Genomic DNA, 27,279 nt, shown 5'->3' with positions numbered 1-27,279 from the left:
TCGATCCCTTTCTCTTTGCATTTCATTCATGATCTCGCGGTGTTCAGCTTTGTGTTTTACAATTCGCTCTCTTCTGTCAACCTCAAAATCTTCCATTTTTTGCTTTCCTTTCTCAATGCTTTTGAGTAGACTGTTATTCTTTCCTTTCAGATCTTCAACTCGACTTTTCTCGATGTTCAATTCTCTGGTCATTTGTACTGTTGATTGGCTTGGTCTTGATGCTTTCCGGGATTTATATAACTCCTGGTAAATTTTCTTTAATGCTCTAAATTCACCATCAACTTTTTCTTTGTTTTCTCTCAACATTGCACATTGTGATGAATGAAAGTCAATGTCAACACCCAACATAGATTTATCTCGTCTCATTTGCTCTAATTCTTTCGACCAGCCTTCTCTTTCTGCTTCAAACTCAACTCTCAGGATTTCAATCTCTGATGGAACCACCTTAATACGATCTTCCATAAAGATATCCTCATTTTGATCTAGTAGAGGAATATTTTCATTTTTCCTGACAGATCTCCATTCCTCATAATCAGGAGTTAGCATTTCTTTTGCTGCTTTAGCTCGGATACAAAAAGTTGTTTTCCAAGCTTTAAAGGCTTCCATGATATTTCTTTTATAATTTTTACTGTGGAATGCGAACTCAGATGAATGTAATCCAGCGGTGACAGGTACAAATTGACGACCTTCATATTGTCTTATGACCAAAAGTGGTGCATATCCAATTCCTCCCCACAATCCGAGCAGCATTATCCAATTGTAATCACCACATTTGTAAAAGAATTCTCTTTGGATTTGCCACGGAGCTCGCCAAACAATGTCATTGCTTTGCAGATTTCGAAAGGCATTAATCCACAGATCTTTCTTAATTTCTTTCGGCCATTCTTGCTCCAGAAATTCTTTTAATGGTGAGTAATCCGTATTAAAGCGCCGGTATGAAACCTTTTCTGTCCTCCAGAAATGGCTACGGATCCAAACATATAACAATTGGGTACACCCTGAGAATCGTCCACCTCCTAGCTTTCTACAAGCATTTAACGATATGAAAGTCTCTACTAGAATTGCAGAAGCAGGATTAATCTTTTTTGGTAGCTGCTCAAACAAATCTACTACTGCAGCTTCAATATATCCTAATACTTTTGGGAAGATGACCATACCATACATACCCAGAGCAAATAGATCTAATCGTACTTTAGTGTCTGGATGACTCTGAATAAGTTCTTTAATGTTGGTCCAAGCAATGCCTTCGCTTTCGCCTTTTTGTTTTGTACGGGATGCCACCCATTCTTCTCGTACTCCGGCAATCTTTGCTAATTTAACTCGAAAGGGTTGAGTTTTAATTGACTTTGAATAAATTCGATTCTCCAAAGCCCCTTCTATATGTAGCAAAATTGTATACTCTTCAATAGTAGGGACCAAGTCCTCCTTATTGAGAGTGAAGCAATTGTACCCATGATTCCGGAATTGAATTAGGGCTCGAAGTAAGTCATCATCAACTTCAACATAGAGCAAATATGGGATGTCTCCGTAAGTCTGATAAAACTGCAACTTTTTATTTGAGTCCCAACTTTCCCAAAGGCTTCGCAAATCTTGCATATCATTTCTTTTTAGCGAAACGGGAGCATAACTGGCCAAATCAGATACATAGTCATCTTGTAGACTGTCTCCTCCTTGTCTTTGTAAGTCCTCAGCCCACTGTCTTACTTCTGAGTTTAGAACTATTTGATTTGAACACTTTTTATCCATGGATGAAGGCTTTCCAATGAGACAATTAACACGAGGATCAATGTCTTTTATCCTGTATGATGCTATGCAAACAGAAGAAATAAAGAAACACACAAAAAGAAATGAATTAGTTTACATAATAAAGAAATTTAATAATAATGTCTACCTAAATATCCTTATTTAAACATGCTTTTTTCATAATTTAAATAATTTAATTTCACATGTAATTTAATCAGTAAGAAAATAAATAAATAAATTAAAAGGAAAGTTAGAATTCATTTCTCCTGTGTGTACACCTATTTTGGACAAAATTTCGGCATGGCTTCAGATCGGAAGAGTTTCTAGGGTTTATTATATGCAGGGTTTCAGATCTAAGAATAAAGGTACCCGAACTGTCCTTGTTGATGCCCCTTAGGCTATCAAACCCTCAATCCTAGTCCATTACAGACTTAAACGGATCAAGTTCAATTCGAGGGGATACATTTCTCTATGCCTGACACGGAGAATAAATTCTCACGAAGACATAGAGCATATGAACCCCGAAAGTTACTTGCTAGGTCTGACACGGAGAATAAATTCTCACGAAGACGTCGCTTTCACTCCCACTTAAAAGGGACAAACTCAATTATAGAGCTTTATGTTATGTAATGCAAGTGTTGTGTGTGAGGAGAAATGTTTAAACTTCTGACAGAAAAAATAAATAATGAAATAAAATACTTGTAAATAAAATGAAATATAAATAAGAAAATATATAAATGCTATGAAAATAATAAGTATATAAAAAATTTGAAAAGAAAGAATTATAAATCAAATATATGAATTTTTAATTTATAATTAATAGAGACAATTTATAATTGATTTTAAAAGTTTGACTGGTCCCCAGCGGAGTCGCTAAGCTGTCGTAACCGGTTTTCGTCCGGGCACGAAATATTTATTTGGCGGGAAAAGTGATGTGAATAAATGGTTTTGAAAATAATTTGGGAGTCGCCATCGGCCTTTTGGGTCAGGTAGGTCGAATACCTAAAAAAATCTTTTAAAAGAATTTTTAATAAAACATCAATTAAAAGATAAACTGATCTGCGTTTTAACCAAAAATTCGTTCTTTTTAATAATAAAAAGGGATTCGTGGTTGGTTACGTTTAGGGAAGGATTAGCACCCCTACAACGCCCAAAATTGGTACTTTTTAATTATAAATTGTCTCTATTATTAGAAATTTAAAAAATTCAAAATATATTTAATTTATAATCCTATTATTTCAAAATTATAATTATGAGAAGAAAAAATTTATATATTTATAAATAAAATATTTATTTAGTTAGAAATATCACAAAAGGACTTCTAGGTGCCTTAAGACAGCTCTTTTCTTTGATATTAAATATTAATATAATAATTTAAATTCAATTATAATTTTTTTTATAATATTTAATTTTAAAATACCAGAATAGGACATTCAGTTGTATTAAGATTGCCCTTTTCTTCGATATTGAAAAATAAATAAATAAATATTAAAATAATTTATGTAAAAAATATAAATTATTACTTATTATATATTTATATGACTATATAATAATAATGAAAATAATATATAAACAAGTAAAATAAAAATAAAAATACAATTAGAACTATATATTTAAATGCAGTAAAATAAATGCAAATATTTAAAATTAATGACTAAATTATAATTTAATAAAATTAAATACCTAATTCATAATTAATTATTTAAAATTATAGGGATTAAACATGCTATTTTCCTTATTTATTAATTTAGTGATTAAAATAAAATTATATAAAATTCAGATATTAGATTAAAATAAATTAAAATATATACTCATGATTAAAATATTATTTATTAAAATTAATGGACTAAATATGTTATTTATCCTAAATATTTATAAATACGGTTAAGGGCTAAAATATAAATAAATAAAATTTAGAGACCAAATTAAAAGGATTATAAATTTGATTTAGTGACTAAAATGTAAAGATTACAAGTCAGGATGGCTGCGGACATGATTTAACCCTTAGTTAATTACACAAATAGCCCTCCCCGAAACGACGTTGTTCGGGAAGGGCTATTTAAGCCCGAAACCGGCTGGCCCGAAGGGCCAGCTCTCATTTCCTTTCTTCCCTTTCTCTCTCTTCTCTGAGAGAATTCCAAATTCTCTCGCTTCTCTCTAAAACAAAGAGAAGCACACCGCCCGGCAGCCGTTCGCCGGCGTTGACCCCGCCGCCGGCCACCGCCTTCGGTGGCCGGAAAATTTCTTTTTACATTAAAACGTAGATCGGACCGTCCTAATGACGGTTCCGGTGCTATTTTCTCTTAAATAGCTCCCGATCGGAGCAAATCTAAGAAAGTACCTTCGATCTTCGAAGGTTTTTTGGTGACGTTTGAAGAGGTCCGGCGGTCGTGGCTTCCTCGGTAAGCTTCTCTCCTTTCTTTCCTTTTGTTTTTGGTTGCTGTGTTGTGGGTTTGTTTTTTTTTTGTTCTCCGTTTTCCCTCTTTTTTCTTTTGTTTTTGCTGGTTGTCGTTCTTCCTCCCTTCTTTTTTTTTTGCAGGGGCTCGGTGGCTTTTATAGCCACCACCGGTGATGGCTTCGGACCGGTCCAAAAGGGGTTCTTCGGTGAGTCACCGGACTTCCAATGGTGACTCACCGTTTGGGGGAGACGTGTGCGGCTACGGCCGACCTTCTGGAGCCTTCGGTGAGACGTGGCAGCGGTGGAGATGGTGGGAGCAGCTGCGACGGCCGCGTGGTCCTAGGGTATCAAACCCAAGGGTTTACATCTGGAGGAGTGTGGACCGTTGGATCTCTCAGATCCAACGGCTGAGATTGAGGCGGCGACTAGAGCTAGGGTTTAGAAACCCTAGCTGAAACCACAAATGTTTAGAGTTTCCTTTTGGGTTTGGGCCGATTCTGGTTGGGTTGGGGATTTGGGCTTGTAACTATTATTATTATTTATTTATTTATTTATTTTTAATAATAATAATAATAATATATAATAATAATAATAATAATAATAATAATAATAATAATAATAATAATGGGTAAAAAAGTTAGTATCTTCACAGTCGATTCCAGATCTCGTGATGCCAATAACCGTGGGAGCCGTGGTGGTAGGAGTGGTTCAGACCGATATATTGGGCGTGGTGGCTCATCCAATTACAGTTTTAATGGTATGACTATTAACATGCTCTATGCAATTTTGGAGAAGATTTGGCTTTTACATTGTCAGGAAAAAAATGTCCTGGAGCTCTTTTAGATGGTTTCTCATTCATTGCTGCCCTTCTTTTTTGTTAGAGTCTGGTTTTTTCCATGGTAAATCTGCTCAAAAGAGGGAAAATGGAACTCAAGCTTATGCAGGCTCTTCATTTTCTGCATCTGGTCTACAACGAACAACATGAACCAGAGACCTCCTCCACACAGGTAATCCATGATAGAATCTCAATGATGATATTTCTTCTGTCTGTCCAGCTAAGGAACTGATAAGCAGCTATTGAATTTGAGCTATAATGACCTGAAGTGGCTTGTATTGCTACATTTGTGTTTTTCTGTTGCTTGCATTTCCTTGAATGCAAAGAGAATCCCGATGTTGGTTGATATCAAATTATTCCTAATGAAATTAACTTATTTTCACCTTTGAGCCTCACTGGGTTTGTGTCTTTGAACTGACCATTAAAAAGGTTGACTAGTTTGGCAAGGGCAGATATGATTTTAAAGTCCCAAATGCTCACAAAACCAGGGTAAGTAGAGTTTGGACATTAGGCTACCTTTTTAAACTTGCAATTGTTTTTAATGTGAGAAACTTTAGGATGTTTTATACTTCAATGTGAAAGAAGTATTGATATGGCATTTCTATTTGTTTGGTTCACTAACAATGTAATTGTGACATGTTTTTTTACGGGTTTGCTACTTTTTTCATGCGAATTTTGCAGTGAAGCTGTTGTTACCAAACATAAAAATCCACAGCAGGTTTAGTTGACGGGGTTTCTTCATTGTCACAACCTTCGGGATACCAATCTGCTTGGTTGGGGGCTCCAGGTCAAGTATCAGTGGCTGATATTGTGAAGATGGGCAGGCCACAAAACAAGGCTTCTGTCCTACCAAGTCCACCTCATCAAAGTGTTAATAATTGGCCACAAAACATTCGCCGCATGATCATACTTCCAAGGTGTCATATGTTACCAATGAGCCCATTATGTCACAAACAAGCATAGTTCTCCAAGTGATGAGTGCCCCTCCTTTGACATCCCATCTGCTGTCAGTGTGAACTCTATCTTAGAAGCACCTGCAGAACCTTGACTATATGCAGATGCATCTAAATTTCCCGTGGATAGAAGTAACGTAGACATAAAAGCTGAGTTAGAGGAAGCCCAGGCAGGGGATGGTGGTCCTGTTGAAACTGTCAACTGTAACCATGTCCAGTCTCCTATTTCAAGTAGAAATATACAAGAGGACGACTCTGGAGGCTCATCTCTTTATGATAATAACTTACATACCATTTTCTATCAGCCTCAAAGGCATGCTTTTGAGAATGATGAAGGTTAATGTTGTGCTTTAAGTCACCAAATCTTGTGTGATTCATGATGAATGTTACCTAGTTCTTTACCGAATTAATCACTTATGATTAAGGCAAACAGTGATTGCAGTTTTGGAATTTTCTTTCAAAGTTCATTTCTGATTGTCTTGCAATATCAATGTTTATGTGTTTTTGTCAAATTACACCCAACCCATTTCACACAATTAAGATATCATATGTTCTTTACTTCGAATAATTTTACATTTCTCTTTCATACAAAGTAGATTGTGAGCCTAAACACAACTAGAGTTGGACGATGCCTTCCTTGACTCCCACCTTTTTCACCAGAATTATAGGCACATTTTTAACCTTTGGTTCCCTAAACAGTGCAATCTTAAGTCTAGCCTTTTCCACAGTATAGTTCTTACCTTGATATACAGTTAGTTTTTCATGGGATACCTGCTAGGAAGGTTTATGGACTTAAACACTTATCTTGTTTCTTTCCTTTTTTCAGCTGAAGATGGTTCTTCATCAGTTGCTGTGAATATGCAGCAACTTAATTTGCATGATGATGACCAGGAGCCACAACATGAAGAGGATAATCCATCTGTAATCATACCAAATCACCTGCAAATCCACCCGCCGGACTGTTCACATTTGAGTTTTGGACCTGACATTGGTTCTACCTTTTATGGATCATTTGCATCAAGGCCCTTGAAGAATAATTTGGATGAAGTTCCTGAAGCAGAAGATATCTCATCTATTGGGCACACTGAGAATAGGTATTCTTTTGAATATTTCCCCAAGATTTTAATTTGCCTTGCTATTACTCTTTTGTTCCTGTTCAATTGTGGTAAACATTTTTGCTTGCAGAAATCCCGAGTATTATGGGGATGAACATCTCAGAAGTAACACAGATGGGAATATAATGATTAGAAGTAATCTCAGCACTGGAAATTATGAGGCTACTGAAGATTCTCAACCTGCTGTACTGAAACAGTATGCTTCTGAAGCTACCCGAGGGAGTCAATATACATTTCCTTCATCTGCATCTGGTTATAACTTTGAGAACTCTCACCAGTTAAATCCTGCTTATACTCATCCGCAGACAAACATTCAAACACAAAATCTCACTCCTTTTCCAATTGTAATGGTAATGCTAATTAATTGTATGATTCTGTTTTCCTGTTCTGAATACATTTCTTTTACTAGAACTTTCTGGTTGATAGCTGCATCTTGTTCTAGGTTTCATTGTCAAGAAAAACCCTGTTGTACTGTTTGAAATTATTGATTGACCTACTATGTTAGTATGTTCTTTGAACACAGTGTTAGTATCTGGAGTTCCCTTCTTACCGTAATGGTTTTTGTTGCAGCAAGCATATACAAATTCATTGCCAAGCACTTTGCTGACATCAACCGTTCAGACTGCAAGGGAGCCAGATCTTCCATGTTCACCCTTCCCTGTGACTCAGTCAATGCCAACAAAATACACCAATTCAGGCTCTTCCATTAGTGGCCCAATCATTTCTATGCCAGAGGTGGGCTTTGCATTCTCTTAATTTCTTGATGTCTGTCATTTTGTGCATTTTTAACCGTGACCAACTACTATTCCTTTTTATTTTTATTTTCAAAATTCTACTCTAAAAAGGCTTTTACAGAATACCATCTAGACTTGAGGTACTCATATGGGTGGGTGTTTGGATAGAGGAAGAAAACTAGAGAGAAGTTACTGTGAACATTTTGATTTTGGTTTGTTTGAGAAGAGATAAATAAGAGGCAGGTAAGGACGAAGATATAAAATAAAAGTCCTATATCCTCACAATTTAAAGTTAGTTTTGTTATTTTATTTGATTCAGTTCTAATGAAGATTTCTTAAAGGCTTGGTCGAACATTAGAGAGAAGTTGCTCCTTTGGTTTAAGTGGTTATCTCCATTGTTAAACGAAGGAGTTCCATTGGCGTATTGCTTGGTAGAGTTGGTGGGGCTACCATTTCTTAGTTGGTACGCACCTTTTCTGGAGAAACTTGCAGGAATGTGGGGAGAGCTTGTGAGTATCATGGAGGAGACAAAGAATAGAGATGATCTTTCATCAACAAGATTACTGTTAAGGGTAGCAAGTCCTTTTGATATACCCGAATATACTTATGTAGGGTCATATGGAAGATCTTTTAAAGTCATAATCAATACGGGACCGAAGTGTAACAATTTCCAAGTTGGAATCGGAGATGAGCTGCAGAAGTATTTTGATGATGGGAGTAGTGATGATTTTTCGAAGGAGGATGAAGGAGTTAACTCAGAGAAGGAAGAAGACAAGTGGGAGAAGTCAGTAGAGGAAGTAGGGTCAAAGGTAGACACGTGGTTACAGCAGGGTCAAGAAAGTGGGAGGTTAGAAGGTGGTGGGGAACAATCTCTGAAACATAAGTCCCACACGAAACCTATCATTAATGGGTTGTCAGACAATTTTGAATTTGAATTTGAGTCTAATTCCTATAGAGATTTTGCGGGGCTTAGGCTGCGAAAGGAAGTGGATCAGTTACATCCAGCCCAATCTGATGGGGAATCATCTTCACCAGTCTCTAAACTAATTCCTGCTGGGCCTGCTGTTAAAATTAAGTGGGATGGACTGGATAAACAAAACAAGTTCCAGTCTCTTTATGAATTAATGGAGGATGATAGTTGCAATATTCTAGAAGAGGATAATGAGGAAGGCCAGGGTGAGGAAATTTCTGCTCGTGGTAAGATAGCAGAAGGAAGTTTCATGCAGGAGGATAATAATGTAGGATTTATGAAGAGCTCTAAAAGTTGGAGAATGTGACATTCAAATTATGCTTGTCTGTCAATTAGAAGTGCACCCGGTTGTAGGAGAGAAAGAGGTCGATATGCTAGAGTCTATAGAAGGTCAAGAAATAGACGAATTTGGTTAGGTGCAAATAACGAAACAGAATTATTTTGTTCAGAGGTTAATCCGAATCAAGGACAGAAGGCAAATGAAAACAGATATTTTCAGCAGAGTTTTTCAGAATATAGGGGAATTGGACAGGAAGAGGATATCAATTGTTCAATAGATGTTCAGAAGACACCGAATGTCCCATAAATTTGCAGTAATCATTCAGAGAGTCTGGCAGTAGCTTCTTACACTGCTTCAGGGTCACGATTTAATAAAAGAAGGAAGAGAAGAGCTCTAATCAGTGAAGCTTTGGAAATGGTTAATATTTCTACTGCTTCATCTCATTTTTCGAAGCTGGTAGAGGAAGCAATGGCCACATGGGAAGTGTGTCAGATGTTAGGTATTTCTTTCAAGGAAGGGAAGAAGGCTTTTATTGATAAAATTGTGAGTCTTGAAAATGGTTTGGAGGTAGGAAGGGAAGGGTGATATGCTGGTTTGTAGGGTATATTTTTGGTGTTTGGTTTTAAAGCATAGTTACATAAATCGCTCATTTGGCCATGATCTACGTACTGAACGTTGCGATTCAAAACACGGTACGAACGCGTTCGGATCGTTTCAAAATCGCGATCGGATCGTTTCAAAATCGCGATTCGATACATCATAGTTTTGCAGCAGGGATAAGAGGAGATGTAATCAGAAAAATAAAGGGATTGGGGGTTTGAGAGAAAAAATCAGAGGAGAATAAGAGGGAGAGGGGAAACCGTTTCAAAACAGCTGCTCGTCGGGGCTGATGATCGATGATCGAAGCCTTTTGGGTTTCCTTCTCAGGTGATGGAAGAGAAGAGGGTTCAAAGTTGCTCGGGTCTAGGGCTGTGAAGACTTTCGGCCATGCGGGTGTGAGGAGTAGAGGATGAAGAAGAGAAGAGGTTCAAAACGGCGTAGGGGGAAGGGATTAGGTTTAGCATAAATTATGATATATTTTTAGGTTAAATTTTATAGGCTTTAGATAGTTTGGTTAAACATTGCCGTTTAATTGGGGTCTAGGATGGTCCATTTTTGTTCGCGTGGGTTTATTCCTAAAGGAGCCATGCTCATTTTTTATTCAATTTATTTTATTCCTTAAATCGGATTTATGCATATTAGATTTTGAGTTTTGAATTATTTTGTTCCTAAAGGAGCCATGCATAATTGATCTCTATCTAAGAAACTGGTACATCGTACCAATTTATATGGTACATCGTACCGGAGCGATCCGAAAGAAGTCTACCCCCCTCGTATCGAATTTTAGGGACCTAGCGAATTGCGATCCCGTTCCACGTTCCCGTACCGAGCGTACCGCGATCCATGTGACTATGTTTTGAAGTCAGTATATGCAGAAATTTAGTATCCTTACTTGGAACATTAGAGGTTTAGGGAGGAGGGAAGAATCTTTAGCAGTGGCAAGGCAAGTTAAGAAGTTAAAACCTATTATGATTTTTATTCAAGAATCTAAACTTGATCAGTGTCATGTATCGATCATAAGGAGGATTGGAGGAAATTTGCTGAAGGGAGTGGTGGTTTCTCCTGCACAGGGGTCTAAGGGTGGATTGATTAGTATGTGGAATGAAAACGTTTTCAATGTCACTAACCAACATGTTCATAGTAGGTTTATCGCATTAGTGGAGAATTTTTTGAATGGCCAAAAGGAGTTTGTCTTCATTAATATCTATGGACATGTTATTGAAGCTGAAAAGGAGGAATTCTTTGGGGAGCTGCTGAGTTATATTAATTTGACGAATTTGCCAGTTTGCATTGGGGGTGATTTCAATGTGTATCTTGTTCCGAAAGAAAAGCAAAGGAGATCACAAAATTGGCATGCTATTGAAACTATTAGATCATTTATACAACAAGCTAACCTTATGGATCTGCCTATGTCAGGAGGAACTTTTACCTGGTGCAGTAACAGAGAGTTGTCAACATGGGTTAGACTAGATCGATTTCTAATTTGTGGCAGATTTTTGAACAACTTTCCTAGGATTTCACAATGCCTTTTACCAAAATCAATTTCAGATCATAATCCGATCTTGCTGGAGGATGTTAGTCACAATTGGGGCCCCAAACCCTTTAGGCTCTTTAATTTTCTGTTAGAGGAGAAAGGGTTTGATGATTTGGTTGAAGGTTGTGTGGTTGATGAGAAGAAGAAGAGGAGTAGAGGGGGGATTTTCAGGTTGTTACAAAATGCGAAGAAGAAGATCAGAAATTGGCCTGGCAGTAGTCATTTAGGGCTGGCAGACTCCATTTCGCTACTTGAAGTGAAAATAAACGAATTGGATTTAAAGTCACAAGGTGGAATGTTGTCTAAGGGGGAATGGGATCAGTTGATTGAATTCAAAAATGAGCCGTGGAGATTGTTAAGGATCGAGGAAAGCATTTGGTGGCAGAATTCAAGAAATACATGGATCAAAAACGGAGACAAAAATACGAGGTTTTTTCACCTTACTGCTATGAAAAGAAATAGTGTCAATACTATTCATTCTCTGAAAATTGAAGGGGTGGTAATTTCGGATCCAGTTAAGATAAAAAACAGTGTTTATGAGTTTTTCAGGACTGCTACAACATAAAAGCAACTTTTGAGGTTGAGGATCTAGATTTTGATTTTATGAAAATATCAGCAGTTCAAAGGGCTTATCTGGAGGAGGAATTTACAGAGCAAGAAGTGTGGAATGCAATTTCTTCTTCAGATTGTGCTAAAGCTCCCGGTCCGGATGGTTTTACCATGGGTTTTTATAAGAAATACTGGAATCATTTGAAGGAGCAGATTATGGAGTTTTTTTCAGATTTCTTTGAAGGAAAGGAGTGGGTACACGGGCCACGCTTTTATTACCTTGATCCCAAAGAAAGGTAATCCGGAGAGTATAGAAGACTATAGACCCATTAGTCTTGTGGGCAGCCTATATAAAATTCTATCAAAAGTGCTTTCAAAGAGACTTATTTCTTGTGTCAAAGATATTATCAGTCCTAATCAGTTTGCATTTTTTTCGGGGAGACAATTGTTGGAATGTGCTTGTGTGGCCAATGAAGGAATTGACAGTTGGAGGAAACAAGGGCTTAAAGGGGTTGTCTTTAAAGTAGACTTCAGTAGAGCGTATGACACAGTGGAATGGCAGATTGTTATAAGATTATTGAAAGAGATGGGTTTTGGTGATAGGTGGTGTGCTTGGACCACACCACAACTTCTATATCAATCCTAGTCAATGGGTCCCCTACAGAAGAATTTCTTATTGATAAAGGATTAAGGCAAGGATGTAGCCTCTCTCCTATTCTGTTCAATGTTGTTGGGGAATTGCTTCACAAGATGCTTACAAAAGCAGTGGAATTGGGTCTGTTTCAAGGGTTTTCGTTCGGCAATGATCAAAATTCCTTTAATTTATCACACCTTCAATTTGCGGACGATTTAATTATATTTTGTCGAGCCTCTATTACACAGATTAAGAATGTTAGAAGAGTTTTGAGGATTTTTAGCCTAATGACGGGGCTCCATCTCAATTTAGCCAAAAGTAAACTTTATGGTATTAATATGGAGAATGACTTACTTGAAGAATGGGCGAGGGATATTGGCTGATCTATTGGCTCTTTCCCGACAATTTATTTAGGCCTCCCTTTGGGGGCAAAAAATAATTCAGAGAAGTTGTGGGAGCCGGTCATAGAGAATTTTAGTAGAAAATTGGCGGGGTGGAAAGCTTCATCTTTATCCATGGCTGGCAGATTGGTGCTTATAAAGTCGGTACTTTCATCTTTACCCATTTTTTACCTATCTATTTTCAAGATGCCATTTACTATTTCTCAACAGTTAAATTCTTTGATGTCGAATTTTCTTTGGGGTGGAGGGGGCGAGAAGAAGAAAATGCATTGGGCTAGTTGGAAAAAGATTTGTAAGCCGTTGAGTGGTGGAGGTTTAGGAGTTGTTGATTTGTATCTTACCAATCGAGCGTTGTTGGGGAAGTGAGTATGGAAGTTTGCAAATGAGAGACTCGATATGGAAGAAATTCTTTTGTAGTAAACATAATGTGAGTTGTCATTCCTTGAATATCACTAAGGCCCTCTCTAATAAAGACTCGTGGATTTGGAGGGGAATTGTCAATAAATTCTCAAAGAATGACTTCATTGGAGGGTGTCTTAGATCTCATGCAAAAATTCAAATAGGGAATGGAAAATCTGTCTCTTTTTGGAAGGATACTTGGCTTGGGGATTGTGCATTAAAAATTCTTTTTCCTAGGACTTTTGCACTTTCTACTAACAAAGGTGACAATGTGACTGATTTTGGTAGTTTTGACTTGAATGGATGGGAGTGGAATATTAAAACGAGGAGGAATCTATGTGATTGGGAAGTGTTGCAGTTGGTTGAGTTATTGAACAGCCTTAAAGACATTAAACTGATTGAATCTTTGGAGGATTGCCTGCTGTGGGATGGCTTGGGGACGGGCTGTTTTCTGTCAAAGAGTGTAGAAAATCTCTAGAGACTGTTTATGAGGATACATTTCAGTGGAGAAACTGTGTTTGGCTGGGATTAGTCCCTCCTAGAGTGGAAACTTTCCTTTGGCATCTATCTCATCAAAAAGAAGTTGTTAGAATGGAATTGATGAAAAAGGGGTTACTATAGGGGAGAATACTCTATGCCCTTTGTGCAACCTATGTGATGAATCAATCCAACATCTTTTTTTTCTTCTGTCAAGTTTCGTGGGAGCTGTGGAATAAATTAATTTGTTATTGGGGTATATAAGTCTAGCTTTTCCATTTGACCCTCCTTCCTTACTTAGTTCTTGGTCTGATTTGAGGCCTTCGGTTATTTGGAAGTTTATTCCGGGTGTAGTGCTATGGTCAATTTGGAGAATCAGAAATGAAATTATCTTTGATAATGGTAAACTAGACAAGCTTTCACTGTTTTTCACTGTTCGCTTAAGGCTAGCAAGATGGTTTCTAGCAAAATATCCTCTTTCCTATATTAAGGTGGATTCTTTAATTGGTGATCCTTCCTTGGCAGATAGTATCTCTGCTTCTAAGGAACTACTCAGATCTGGGTGCTGGTGGATTTCTCCTCCAGTAGATTTTTTAAAATTGAATGTGGATGGGGCTTTTAGTAGAGTTGGGAGAGTTGCTGGAATAGGGGGTCTTCTCAGGGATTGGAATCGGGTTACACTTATCTCTTTTTCATAAAATGTTGGTCCTTCTCATCCCTATTTAGCATAATTGAAAGCTGTAAAAAGAGGCATTGATATCTTTGTTTATTCAGAATGATTGTTCAAGGGCAGGCTCATTATTGAATGTGATTGCAAGCTTGTCGTGGATTGGATCAAAGATCAAGCTTTGGTTCCTCTTTCCCTTTCAAATTTTGTTAAGGAAATTGTATCTATTGTTTCTTTTAGAAATTTTATTGTCAGGTGGATCCCAAGGTCTTGTAATTGCGAGGATGACAAGCTAGCAAAAGAGGGGATCGGGTGATTATTTTGTCTGTTTCAGTTGGTGTCTGTTTTTGAGCTTAAAAGTCTTATGTAACTTGGCTTTCATTAATAAATTGAGGTACTCTTTTTCTCCTTCCGCTAGTTGGGCCTTACCTTACGGGTAAGGTCCACTAAGAGGGAGGTTTTTAATGTGACCTTCTATTCCTATAAAAAAAAATTGGGAGACCTACCCATTCCTTAGGACATACACTTATTTCTAGGTGTTGGGCTTGAGAGCAAATCAATATTTGGAATGCCATTTTAATGGTTAAGTGATATGAAACTTCGTGTCATCTAGTATTGAAGCTCTTTTTAATAACATTTTAGCTGAAACTTGTCCTGGTATTGGTGTTATCAAGCATGCATTAACTTGTTTATATATTTGACTAGATAAGTTTTGGTTGTGAAAGCACATGCTCTATGATGAAACAGAAACACCCTTAAACTCTAGTTTCCTATGCATGACTGATCCCTAACGTGGAATGGCAACCTTTGACTATTCCCTATCGGTCACTTCATTTTCCTCAATTATGCATCTGGTTCTACCAGATCTGCCTTTATTTCGTTGCATGATTTGTTATGTGCATGTTTCAGTGTCAAAAAAGGAGTAAAAATGCCGATTTACCATAAACAGCAACATAGTTGGGGGTGGAGAAAGGAAAAATGATAGGCCACTTTCGAAGCCTAACTAAAAAAAATTCTATAATTGGTAAGATTTAATTGTTCATTTCCTGATAAACTTGGACATTTGCAGGCTCTGAGAGCAGCTAGTATTTCTGCACCACAGGCAACTCCACAGACCCTGCCTGATGCCAGCTTTGCCACAGGACCTGCTCTTCCACAGCATCTAGCCATTCACCCTTTTCCCCAACCTACGCTTCCGTTGGGACATTTTGCCAACATGATTAGTTATCCTTTCTTGCCCCAGAGTTCCACTTATATGCCATCAGCATTCCAGCAAGCATTTGCTGGTAATAGTAACTACCTCTGAATCCACCAATACAAAAATAGTGTTTCTATTAGCAGCTTGCCTCAATCTGCTGCAATTGCATCTGGGTATGGGTTTGGAAATTCTACCAACGTTCCTGGAGGACTTCCTCTGAATCCACCAACTGCACCTGCAGGCACAACCATTGGCTATGATGATATTCTGAGTTCTCAGTACAAGGACAGCAATCATTTGATGTCACTTCAACAGGTAATTGATGTACAGAGCATTGTTCATTTGAATTGAATAGTTTGCATTTATTACTGTGGAATGTATGTGTGCATAATATTGCATTCATTCTTGTTAAATGGTACCGAAGTATTGATGAAAAGTCTGTCCTTCCTCTTTCTACCTTCACCCCAAGGAGTCTATGGTTTTACATAATTGTATAGTTTTTTTTTAATATATATTTTAGTTCTTTTCATTTCTGCTGCTTTGAACCTAAAGGGGGTCCTTTTTATTTGTTTTATGTGGTTAGACTAAGAATTGAACCATGTGGGTTCATGGCCCTGGCTCATGAACAATGTCTGCTGTTCCTGGAAGCACGTATTACAGCTTCCGGGGGCAGAACCAGCAAGGCGGTGGATTTCGACAAGGACAACTTGGATACCCAAGTTTCTACCATTCACAAACGGGAGTATTTGGGAACCATCAACAGCAAAACCCCATCGATGGAACCCGGAGTGGGTCTCAAGTCCAGCCATCAAAGCAGACCCAACAGTTATGGCAAAACAATTACTGATGATATTACCTCCTGGTTTTTCAGGGACTTGTAATGAGTTTGAAAGTGGCCAATCAAAGGCATGTGTGAGGATGCGTAATTACATGGTTGATGGGGTCTGAAGAGATCTTGATGGCTACTGCCCTGTACCACGAGGTTGTATTTTACTTATTTTTTTGTCTGCTTATGTTAACTTAGGGACGCAGTGTGCTAATTTTGGATAGTAGACTTTGCCCTTCACTTTTATTTACCCTCGTTGTTTCTGTTACCCTTTCCCCCCTTTTTAAGGGTGAAAAGTTCCCTTCCTATTTCACCTCTCATGTTTCATGCCCGCTGTGTCTAAGCCAGAGGTTACCATAAAGTAGGGGCCATCACTTAACGGTTTAGCAACACCAATGGAGCGCACCAATCTTTAAGCTTCCTGCATGCATTCCTACGGAACATGTACTAATATATATTACCAAGAAAAATATATTAAATAGATAATTAATTAAGTTATTTAATCAATAACGGAAAGTCACGCTGAGGTTGAATACATAAATTAAAGACGTAAAGATAAAATTACCCTTTATGTAGTCATTTTTTCTATTTTTTTTAGCATTGTCCTAACATTTCATTTTGAAACAAAATAACTCTTTTGTGGGTGAAAACTACTAGTTAATAAATTGTCAATGTTCTTAAATAAGGGTTTTTTGGTTCTAAAAATGAAATGTTGCAAGTCAAAATATTCCGTAAAATAGAAGAAAGTTTGAAGTGATTATTTAATTAAATATTATAAGTATTTTTACCATAAAATGATACGTTAAAAGTAAAATATAACATGATATTTGATTGAATGTTAATTATTTTGACTTTATTCTAAATTAAAAAGGGCCATCTATGTAAATGTTCCCACTTACGGATTCCATTTATCCTTGTTCCGTCTGGTGTGGCAGATGTTGGTTTCTGAATAGGGAGGACCACCCAGCTCCCATCGAACTCCGGTTACAAAGAGTTTGAAATATTGACTAGGTTGACTTTTACAGAGTCAAGATATCTCAGCTCTACATACCAAATCTGTATCATTTCCAAGCAATTATGTTTTCTTTTTGTCCGCATTTGTATGCTACGTGATATAATATTAAAATAACCTACTAAACAAACATATTATGAATGTGAAAATGATGTTAAAGTGTGATTGCAAATTTTAAGAATAGAAAGAGTGGGTGGACGAACCTAAATTTAACGAATAAACAAACATAATCAAACAGGTGTGTAGAAAATAAAGGCGTTTTTTTGAAAAATCGCAGGTGACCGGTATATTTACCGATCTAACACCGGTTAGATTATATTTCTCGATCTAACAACAGTAGTAGTAAAGCGTGCTCCCTGTCCCGCGCTATATGCTGATTTGGTGCCACGTGGGGTATAGCGTGCCCCCTGTACCGCGCTATACGCTGACATGGCTTACACGTGGGTATAACGTGCCCCCTGTTCCGCGCTATACGCCACGTAGGGGTATAGCGCCGCCCCTGCTTAGCGTTATACCTTGGTACGAATTATATTTAGCACGGACCCTAGTCCGCGCTATACATTTTATCTGAATAATTACATATAGCGCGGTGCAGGTACCGCGCCTTATATGGTTATAAATATCATTCACTCCCAGTTAAGTTTCTCACATCTCTCCTCTCAACTTATAAATTAATACAACAATTCCGTCAACGAGTAATAATTCTGGTAATTTTCTCATATTTGATTTAGAAGTTCGTGCGATTTTTCGTTATAATTTTTTTATTATACTTATTGTTTATTATGATTATTTAAAAAAATGTTATACTAATTATTTTCAATTAATTTTTAAAAAGCAGGAGCATACGTCAAAATAGTTTTGCAGTGCAGGTAATAATATAAAATTATATTATTTAAATTATTTACGTTGATGTGTAAAAAATTTATTGTGTTATATTTTCTTTCATATATAATTTATTTAATCAGGTTTGTTTCAGTAATTTTTTTTCAGATATAATATTGCCGCACTTTTAAACTCAAAGAATGGCGCGACTTTCAGCTATTGTTTATTATGATGGTGAAATTTGAGAAGATGAAATCGACGTTGTTTTCGTATCAAATGAGCGTGTTAAAATATCATTCAAGAGAAACATAACTCTTGAGGAGCTGATAACGAAGATTTCGAGGAAGATTCATGTTGGAAGTAGTAGAAGAATATCGTCGTTGCAGTATAGATTTCCAACATAATTGTTGTCATTAACTTATACATCGTTCAAACTTTCGAACAATGATGATGTTCAAATGATGGTTGAAGCTCAAAGTAATTATTCAGACGCCGCTATTGAGATGTATGCACATTTTGTTCAAGTGTGTGAGCTGGTTGAACAAGTTGATCAAGTTGACAGCCCGACTACAGTAATGTGTAATGATTTTAATGCCATAATAGGGAGACATTCATCCGTAACTCCTTACGATATGTACCGAGGTGGGTCCACGAACAATCCGTATGGCAACACCGCGTCCAGTTCAAGGGGAATACATTCATCTGCAAATTTCTTTGACCATATGGAGATGCCATCGACGCAACCATCTATGTAGTTTCCATTTGACACGATGGCTTCAAGCTCCAGGGGGAGGCATTCGACTGCGAGCTTTTTCGACGTCAATGTCGATATGCCTTCCAGTTCAAGGGGAAGGCGTGCAAGTAGTAGGTTCTTCGACCTAAATGTGGAGAGCATGGAGGAACCATCATCTCCACCAGAAGAACCGCTTTGTGAGCCTGGTGCGGATGGTGGTGAGATTGGACTATTCATTCACCCAGAATCACCGTAATTCAACTCCGATGATGATGAAGTTCCAAGAAATGTGGCACAAACTGACCCTCCTGCACACATGTATGAAGCTTATTATGGTGCAATGTACGGGCCAGAATTTGTGGATATGCCTCATCTCGGTGACTATGGATATTACTCATCAATAATTAATGGTGAGTTATATTTAGGCATGGAGTTTTCAAGCAAAGAATAAGCGGTGATGGTTTTAAAAAATTACAATATCCTTAATTCTGTTTAGTCCAGAGTCAATCGATCGACGATCAAAAAATATGTATGTTATTGTACCCGACGCGAAAACGGATGCAATTGGATGGTTCGCGTATCGAAAATTAAGAGGAAAAACAACATATGGGAACTAGCAGTATACAACGGTCCTCACACATGTTGTGCTGGAGGGGTCAACCAAGATCAACCCAACTTGGACTCTGAAATGATATACCAATCCATCATGCCTATGGTAAAAGCAAGCTCTCATATAGCTGTTGTTGTGTTGATTTCAGCTATACAATCGCAGTATGGGTACAATGTCTCCTATAAAAAAGCTTGGTTGGCAAAACAAAATGCCATTGTCAAACTTCATGGCAAATGAGATGCATCTTACAACGAACTTCTAGGTTGTTTTAGGCTGGTGCGGATGTTGAATCCTGGGACAATTGTGAACTTCGAAAGCTCCTATACATACCATAATGATCGAGTTCTTCGTGATCGAAGCCAATTCTACCGGGTTTTTTGGAGTTACCCACAGTGCGTTAATGCTGCCAAATACTGCAAGCTTGTGGTCCAGATCGACAGGACTTTCTTGTATGGAAAATACAAGCAAATTTTATTATTGGCAGTTTTCCAAGGTGGTAATCGCAATATTCTTCCAGTTTCTTTTTCTCTTGTCGAAGGAGAAGATACATATTCTTGGGCTTTTTCCTCTGAAATTTACGCGTACATGTTATCACGAGGGAAAACATCTGTGTCATTTCAGATTACGGAGCTGGGATCAAAGCAACAATGGAGTATTTGGGTCCAATGTGGCAACTACCCTTTGTCCAACATAGGTATTATCTCCGACACATTACTGCGAACTATCATGGAAGGTACAAGAATAATGATGAGCGTCAATTAATTATGCGCATGGGTAAGTGAAACTGATGTAGTTTGTTTTCTTTCAATCGTTTTAATTTTGAAAAGAAAGCAAGGTAGTAAGTTATACATTTTTTGATCAGGTTACGAACTACTTCCTCGAACGTTTGAATCAATGCTTCAAGATTTGTGGGCGAAGAACGAGGAAGGATACGATTACATCAGCCTCATCGATAGAAAGAAATGTGGACGAACGCATATGATGGTGGATATCGATAGGGACACATGACGACCAACTTGGCTAAGGCAATCAATTCAACCTTAAAGGGTTCACGTCATTTACCTGTAGCGGCTTTGGTAAAAATTACATATTTTCGTTTGGAAGTGCTTTTTGCGAAGCTCGGGGGACAAGCTCAAACCTGGATGCAAGGCGGTCATGTCTATCACCCTAGATTAGTTGCAGATCTACAGAAAAAAATTGATGCGTCAAATGGAATGTCTGTAACAAGCTTCTCTAGAAGACATGAAATGTTTCGTGTCACAGAGTTATCGCGACCTCTTCAAGGGATTGAAGTTGTGTCGTTAAAAGTAAATCTAAGGGACAGAACGTGCGGCTGCGGGTTTTTTCAAGCTCTGAAGTATCCATGCTCTCATGTGATAGCAGCTTGCTCGCATACACGTCAAGACTATAACCATTTTGTGGATCCCTTATACCTACTATCTGAAGTTTTTAAGGTATATGAATTTGAGTTTCCCCCATAGGTAATGACAAAGACCTTGATGAGGTTCAAGATTAGCTTTCGATTGTACCAAATCTGAGTTTATTGAGGGAGCGTAGTCGTCCAAAATCTAATCGAATTCATTGCGATATGTATATTCGAGAAAGATCTAGACAAGACAGAAGATGTGGCCATTGTAGAAACCCAGGACACACTAGAAAAACATGTCCACTTCTGTTGTCATCAAGTAACAATTGATGAGGAAATGATGTATTTGTTTATCAAATAATAATTCTTGTACTTTAATTTGCATTTACTTCAAGTTAATGTCATTCGATAATCGCTGATGAAGATTAAAAAAACGAACAAAATCATTAAATTATATCAAACTAATAACAATTTGGTATTTAAATACAAGAAACTTACAATAAGAATTAAATGGTAAATGATAACCAAATTACAATAACTGATATTAAATGGTAATAAACAAAATTAACTGAAATACATTAAAAAAAAGTCCAACAAATTTAACAAAATAAAGTAAGTATTAAATGAGAAATAATAAAAAATTACAATTTAACAAAATAAAGTAAATACAAATATATAAAAAAAAATCTATCGATGCATGCGTCGCGAATGTGTTCCGCAGGGCGGTGGCTGTCGGTCTCGAGGAGGATTTTTTCGTATCACTGGTTCTGACTCCTCGCTGTCATCATCGTCGTCATCATCGTCATCGTCATCCTGAGCAGGTACATTAGGTTGATGAGGAGCTGATGACGATGAAGCACCTCCATAGAATAAGGACCCTGGAGGTGTATGACTGACTATCCCACCGGCCTGCGAAAACTGGGAAAACTCATAAAACCCAGACATCGCTGAGTGTGAAAACTGTACAGGAGGTGTATGTGCTGAGACCATGGGTGATGAGGCTGAACCTGCCAGATATCCAGCATATGAACCCTAAGTCTATCTGTAAACATAGACCCATAATAGCCTCCAGGAGGGGTCATCTGTGACGGTGGCGGCGGCGGGGGTCATAAAACCATGTGAAGGCGGCGAAATCTAGTAATGGAAAGGCGGCGACATCATATATGGCTGCGGCATCATAAATGGTTGCGGTGGCTGCCGTGAAGGTCCTGTTGGTGCAGCTGAGGATGAACCGGAAGCACCTGCTCTCCATCCACGAGTCGGGGGACGATGGTGCTGTGTCGGTGAACGTCTCTGTCGACATCGTCGAAAGGTCTGCCCTCGTGCATCCTCGGAAATCAGAAATGATTTCCCGTTACTATTGAACCACTCATAATAACCGCCAGCAAATATCAAGAGGTCATCAAAAATGGGCTCTCTACGGGAAAGGCGCCGATGTCGATCCTCCCACAACACGATCCACTCATGATGCCTCACCAGCCAATCTGTATCTGTCTTTTCGCGTCTATATAAGCTATGCAACTCGTCCATATTACGAGGTGCTTCCGGAATTGGTTGAAAACAACCAAACTACCTGAGCACACAATCAGTAGAGTGCCACTCGACGGTCGCATAACAGATCAGAGGGACCATCGCCATCCAAACATCTGATGGGCCCCTCAACTCAGGTGGGATCACCACCCTCACATCATCAGTACAATATGACACCCATTCAAACTAAAACAAATATTATATAATTTTTTATCAAAATAATAATCTAATTATATAACTATAATCTAAAATCGATTTTTAAACATTAAAATTCATACTTGTGTGCCAACCTTCTGATCGATTAGCACCCTAATTTTTTCTAAATCATCAGGTAGCTCCTAATGATTTTTCTTATCAGTAGACCACTTATTCAAGGAAAAAAATTATTATACGATGTATAAAATTATTAATATACAAAATCAGTTTTATAATTACCTTAGAAGTAGTGGAAATACGAATGAGTTCTTCACAATGGGACATAAAAAGGGCAATCGATACCATGCCCAAGACTGCAGCAGTATGAGACATCCGCCAATAGCATTACGCCTGTAGTCAGTGGCTCCATACATCTCTCTGTACAACAAAGCTAAAACTACCGAGCCCCAAGTAAATGATCCGGCCAGACGAAAGTCGTTAAGATGTCGCAACCACATGTAGTGAACTAGGTTGCTCGATTTGTCCGGCATCAGCAACCCTCCTATCAACTGCAGTATGTATGCTCGTGCATACATCTTAACTTCATCCTCAGAGGCGTATGCGCTCAACTCTCGAAAATTGGCATCTAACTAATTTAACGGTATCCTACCTCCTATAAAACTTTCTGGGACACGTCTTAGATTATCCCGACACAAAGTAGTCTAGGAACCCTGAGAGATCTCTGATATCACATCTCCATCCACCGAAAGCCCTAGGTGCATAGCAACATCCTCAAGTGTAATCATGCACTCTCCGTACGGAAGATGGAATGTGTGGGTCTCTGGCCTCCACCGCTCTACTAAGGCAGAAATAAGGTCTGGTTCTATCTTACAGTGACCCTGATATCTACCTATGTAACCAAATCCAGCCTCTACTAAATACGGTAAGACACGACTAGGTATCACTAACTTAAGATTCCTAATAAAAGGATCTAATACACGGTCATTCTCCTAAAAAATAATAATTACACAAATTAATTCTTAATCTAATAATCATGCATTAAATAAATCAACAAATTATTACAAATAATTTAAATTAAATTAAAACATTAAAATGTTACCGTATCAGCAAAGTGTCGAGATATATGATTTCTATCCAAGCGAAGTAGACCGCCTTCCATTATATATCTGCAAAAAAATTATATTAGTAAAATAATAAATAAAGTAAAATGCTTAAATAAATTAATTACATAATATTAAAAATATTATAAAATATACCTTAAATAGAGAGAGTATTTAAGAGAATTTGAGAGAATATGATATGATAAAAGTAATGGACGAGGGGTATTTATAGGGAATGTTGGGGGTAATTAAAGGTATAGCGCGCCCCCTGTATCGCGCCATACCCCACGTGTCAGATAAACAACTATAGCGCGGAACAGGGGGCGCGTTATACCCCACGTGACGCCAAATCAGCATATAGCGCGGGGCAGAGAGCGCGCTTTACTGCTACAGGTGTTAGATCGAAAAATATAATTTGAACGGTGTTAGATTGATAAATATACCGGTCACCGGTGATTTTTCGATAAAAACGCCGAAAATAAGATTTCCACGTCATAAACATAATATAAGAAAATCTTTATTTATTCTCTTACTCGTGTAAATTGGTATATAATGAAAATGAGTTAAGCCGAGATTAATAATTAACTGACGAACCAATATATATATATATATATATATATATATATATATGATTAAATTGAATTTTGGTTTGATTGATATCGTTGTTGTTACAATATATTGATATCGTGAGTTTTAAAATTTTAAATAAATAATAATTTTTAAATGTTTTATTGTTAATAATGGATAAGACATTATATAAATAAAGACTAGAATTTAATTAATTTTAATGTAGAATGAGACCTAACAAATATATTTATTTTATTTAAAAAATAGGATTATCTTTTCCTAAAATATTATCTCTAACGTTAGAACATACGATTGTGGGCTGAACCATACTTGTTTCAGTTTTTTAAAAAAAAACCCCCACAAGATTGTGGGCTGAAATATTTAAAAATCATATATATGTCAAAAAGGATTTGATTAAAAGCAGCGGTAAAATTTAAAAAATAATATCGGTGCGGAAAGGAGAGGAATAATTATTTTTGTAGAAGAAAAAGGGCGCCTTGGCTTCCGTCGAACCAAATTTTGTGAAATAATGGAAGGAGGATAATAATAATAATAAATTTACCTATATTTAATTTATCCTCCCTGGAGCTGGAACCTTCCTTTGTCTCTGAAAATTGAAGAGAAAACTAAACACTTTTTCTATCATTCATTTGCTTTTCTTCTTTTTCATTCCCAATTTTTTTTTATCGGTAGACATGAGGCCCAACGTGCAACCACCACCATCGGCCGGTGGCTCCTCCTCCGCCAATAAGAGTCGTCCACATCGACGAGCTGATCTAACCCTACCACTTCCTCAACGCAACCCATCTCTCGCCGTCCCTCTCCCGCTTCCTCCTTCCTCCAACTCCGCACCTCAGCAGATCAACTTCTCGGAGCTCGACCGTGTCAACCGAATAGGAAGCGGGACAGGAGACACCGAGCTCGATCAAACGGATAAATCCAGGTCCTTCTGGAATTCATGGATGGCAGATCTTTGGAAGAGATCCCCATATCTCACGAGTCTAGCTTATCAGATCTAGCCTGTCAAGTCCTCAGCAGTCTAAACTACCTTCACCAGAGACACATCGTTCATCGCGACATAAAACCCTAGAATCTGCTAATCAATTCGAAGAAGGTGGTCAAAATAGCTGATTTCGGGGTGAGTCGAATCTTGGATCAAACCATGGACCCGTGTAATTCATCTGTTGGTACCATAGCTTACAAGAGCCCCGAGAGGATTAACACCGATTTGAACCATGGGCTCTACGATGGTTACGCTGGGGATATTTAGAGTTTAGGGGTTAGCATATTAGAATTTTATTTAGGGAGATTCCCTTTCGCGGTTGGTCGACAAGGGGATTGGGCCAGTCTTATGTGTGCGATTTGTATGTCTCAGCCACCGGAGGCTCTGCTTCGAATGAATTTAGGCATTTTATATCATGTTGTTTGCAGAGGGATCCAGCCATGAGGTGGACAGCGACTCGGTTGTTGCAGCATCCTTTTATACTCAGAGGGCAACAACAACATCAGCTTGCTCAAAACCTTCGTCAGTTATTACTACCCCCACCACCCCTTTCTTAATAGTTTCTTATCTCTTTCTATTTGTTTTGGATTAGGACAAAATATCTTCTGTAAGTTTTGATATAATGAGGGTCTGGGGGAGTTGGGTGCAATGTCTTTCCTTTTTTTTCCTTTCATGTTTTTATTAATCACTCTTGGTCTTTTGATAAAAAGATAAGCTTTACAATATTAAGAAAACAAAAAAAGAATCTCTATCATGACCGGCCTTCTAACTTCATTTCTTGCTTTCTATATCTTCATCAACTTGCCGCGAGGCTCCTTTAATCATGTTATATTACTATTATCATTTCCAATTCAGTCAGTGAAGATGGAACTAGAGAGATTATAGATTCCAGATTTAGCCTTACTAGAGAATTGTAGTAAACAAAAAAGGGGAATGGGTGCCTTATCTCTTTGTCTGTTATCTTATCCTGGAGGCTGGGGGAAGAATGTAAAAAGGGGAAGTTCCATATCTTGTTTTCGGAATTCTTGTGTTGCAAAAATTGTGCAATAGTGGCCCCTCCTCTACTCGTCTATTTTGTGAAGGCATGCTTATTAATTAAATGTCTTATAATAGCCAGGGTTAGCTGGGTGGATTCCTGGTGTTATTCTTGTTGATTATTTTTAAGTGTGTTCCGGTTATGGAAAGATACGCTACTGCTGCTTTTTCCACCTTTAGGTTGTCTTATTTCCAGTTCCTTTTTTGGTTGTGGAAAGATATGGCAGGGTTAGTCATTTTGTTATGGTTTTATTTCTCTTCGTCAATTCATACACTGCAACAATAATGGATCATAGAGTTCTAAGGTATGACAATACCACGAATAACGTGGTTTGTGTCTTTGATTTGGACTTTTGAGATGGTTAATGTTATCAATTTTGATTTTTTTGCCCAACGTGCTCTTAATCTGGAAAGTTTGTTTTGTTGAGATTCTTTTGCTGTTCCGAGGTTTGGACAGCCTGCCTCAAACTGTCTCTCTGTAATCTGATTAATGTACAAGTGTGCAACCCATTGACAGAGAAGAGAAGAAAGCCTCTAAAACATGGCATTGTCACCTATATTAGTTGAACTGTCGGATACTTGTGTGTATTCGACACAAGTATGATTATATTTTTATTATTTTAAAAAAGCTTTTCTATGATGATTCATGTCTCGAACCAATGTAGATTGCGGCCGAATGGGACTGGGCTAAAATGAGTTGGGCTGCTGTTTAGGAGATTTGATTGGAAATTGATATTTTGTTGAATATTTCTACAAATCTTGTATAGCTTGCTCTTATCTAAGCCATCATAATATATAAAGCACACGAGCTTTTATATGTAATTAATGTTTGAGGCCATCACATTTTCATCTAAAATGATGTCTTGAATGGTTCATCGACCTTTTAATGTGACATTATCAGCAAAAGTACGAGGATAGTATGCATGAAATAAATTACTATCAAATACGTTTAAAAATTAATCAAAATTTCTTCGTAAATATTTCACTCAAAAGGAAAAAAAGCATTTACCAAAATTACTAGCAAGTCCATGT

At 37.6% G+C, this 27,279-nt stretch overlaps 2 pseudogenes; both read left to right on the top strand.

Moving 5' to 3' along the window:
• Nucleotides 1–16,418, top strand: part of LOC120133444 — a 30,824-nt pseudogene extending 14,406 nt beyond the window's left edge.
• Nucleotides 16,419–24,810: 8,392 nt separating this feature from the next.
• Nucleotides 24,811–25,957, top strand: LOC120133410 (annotated as a pseudogene).
• Nucleotides 25,958–27,279: the final 1,322 nt, after the last annotated feature.

The sequence above is a fragment of the Hibiscus syriacus genome, unplaced genomic scaffold (assembly GCF_006381635.1).
Source record: "Hibiscus syriacus cultivar Baekdansim isolate YM2019G1 unplaced genomic scaffold, ASM638163v2 tig00110580_pilon, whole genome shotgun sequence".
NCBI lineage: Eukaryota > Viridiplantae > Streptophyta > Magnoliopsida > Malvales > Malvaceae > Hibiscus > Hibiscus syriacus.
Note: the sequence above shows the minus strand (reverse complement) of the source record. Positions and strands in the feature narration are given on the sequence as shown.